The sequence below is a fragment of the Choloepus didactylus genome, chromosome 6 (assembly GCF_015220235.1).
Source record: "Choloepus didactylus isolate mChoDid1 chromosome 6, mChoDid1.pri, whole genome shotgun sequence".
Taxonomy (NCBI): Eukaryota; Metazoa; Chordata; class Mammalia; order Pilosa; family Megalonychidae; genus Choloepus; species Choloepus didactylus.
The window spans coordinates 107,591,784-107,594,259 of record NC_051312.1 but is presented as its reverse complement, the minus strand read 5'-3'; the positions used below and the strand labels follow the sequence as shown (position 1 = coordinate 107,594,259).

The 2,476-nt window shown below is 41.2% G+C and overlaps 1 pseudogene; it reads right to left on the bottom strand.

The window, feature by feature from the left end:
* Positions 1-1,756: 1,756 nt before the first annotated feature.
* Positions 1,757-2,186, bottom strand: LOC119535843 (annotated as a pseudogene).
* Between the last annotated feature and the right edge of the window lie 290 nt (positions 2,187-2,476).

Genomic DNA, 2,476 nt, shown 5'->3' with positions numbered 1-2,476 from the left:
AAGTTTTCACATACTTAGTATAGCATAGTGGCCAAGAGCATGGATTCTGGAGTCAGACCTCCTGGTTTCTAATACTACCACCTGTGTGACCGTAGGTAAGTTACCTAACTTCTCTGTGCCTCAGTTACTTTATATGTAAAATGGAGATGATTGTCATAGCATCTACTTCATATGATTGCTTTTTGGATTAAATGGCAATGTTTATAATTCATTGCAATTCAATTTTAATAGTGTTTGGCACTTAGTAACTATTTAAAAAGTATTCCTTAAAATAATAAAGTAGAATGCATTTCACAGTTCATGTTATTCCTCTTACATCCTGTGAGCTGGGAGGGAGAGATGGAAAGGGATGCAGCATTTATGGAGTCTTTAATATGAGATAGACAGTGTGCTGGCAATTTTCATTCACATTTGTGCTTTCAAGATTAAATTATTGGCCGTGTTTACATACTGCTAGGAAGTGGTGGGCTTGGGGCATTCTCCCATCTTGTGTCTCAATCTATTGTTCTAGTTAGCACTGCTTCTCTCTAGCTGGCACAGTGGTGGTGTCTAAATAAAATGAACAGGATGAAAATCAAATTGGGTATTGTATCAGTCAGAGTTCTGTCACAGAAACAGACAAGTAGGATACACACACACACAGACACACACATACACACGCATACACAGACACACAAAACAAGAAACTGGCTTATGCACTTTGGGGGCCTGACTAAGCAAGTTTGAAGTCTTTAGAGTACTCAGTCAGGAAGGGAAGGTCATTAGTAGGCTGAAACTCCATGGGAACAAGCTGAAGCTTGTTATCCACAGGATATAGTCTCTCTCCTTCCCTTTCCTTCCCTCCCCTGCCCTATCTCCTCTCTTGGAAGGTCTAAGTGCTCTTTCAAAGGGCTTCCAACTGATTAAGTCAGGCCAACCTAGAATAACCTGCCTAATTTAAAGTTTACTTATTATGGACTTTAATTACATCAGTAAATTCCCTTCACAATAGCACCTAGATAAGTGTTTGACTAAATATATACATTTTTTATTCTCAAAGCCTTATTTTATTGTACTTATTAATTTGGTAAATAAGGGGCCAATGGAGAATAAGCGTTTAAGTAACTGAAGCTGAGAAATTACTATTTGGGGTATTAGAAGCAGATTCTTTCATTCTGTGGTAAAAACCAGAATTTGTCTTCAGGAAAGGCCATTCTCTATAGGTTTTATTGCACAGGAGCATTGGTCATCATCATAGTTTGGATTCAGTAGGAGGATACAAACCCTAGAAAACCTGACTCTGCTTCTGGCTTTCAGGATTTCCCCATTTTCTCCTTACCATTTTGATTGTAAGAAATACTATTAATTCTAGATTCTAGTTATAACTAGAACGGTTCAGTCCAAGGTAAGAAACCCAGGAGGCAACCCTTAGGATCAGGAATTTAGCTCTATAGAACTGCCTCAAACTCATCCACCCTGCCTTTCTGCAGAATGTGACCCATCAAAACTGTCTCGTAATCCCCAAGGAACAGATGAGGGTGCATTCTCCCACCCACTGTAAATAATGCAAACAGGTGTTCAGCTAAAATTTTATCAAGAGGTATCATTCTCCTTTCATAAATGAAAGTAAGGTTGAAGTTTGCTAATTAGCTAAGGCCTCCACATTTCTTCTTAGAACCTGGTTAAGGTGGGTTCCTGATGCTGTGCTCAGAGTCTACACTCAGACCACAAGGGAAAAGCATTTGTTAGCATTTAATGAACCTCCCTCCACATGGCTTCAAGCCATGAGGACACAGGCTCCCCCCAACCCTTGATCTTCTCCCCAGCTCTTCTGCTGAAGAATTTGGCCTTCACGATGACAGGCTGCTTTGGGAGCTTTCCCTTCTCCAGAACTCTGTAGTAGCCCGATCGCACATCAATGGTGGGAGCAACTCCAGTCTTGTTTTTAGCAGCATTTACCCGTGTCTGCTCACTGCCTAAGGTCCACAATTTAGCAAGGTTGACAGTTGGACAGAAGCTCTGGTTCCTCTTCAAGTGATAATGCTTCATACCAACCTTCCCAAAGTAACCTGGGTGATATTTGTCAAAGTTGCTCCTGTGGGAGCATTACCCCAGCCTCCTGGATGCTTCCGGTGTTTGCCGATATGGCCATGGCCATGGCTCACGTGGCCCTGGAGTTTCCAGGTCTTTCTCAATATGGAAGTCATGTCGGCGGCCGAGACAAAAGAGCGTTTGACTAAATATTGAGGTGTGTATATGATATAAAATGGCTACTAATTCCCTTCCATCCTCTAACTCTCAAGAAAAAATATCTCTTGTAGCCCACCCTATCTGGGAACATGCTAAAACGGGAATTCTAGGGAATGGAGTTTAGTCACCCAACTTGACACACCACAAGGTCATTGTAGGTATTTTTTAAAAAACAAGGCTATAATTTATTGTCCCAGGAACCAGGGCGCGTTTTTAAATGACCTTCTTATTTAACTCTTAAGGTATC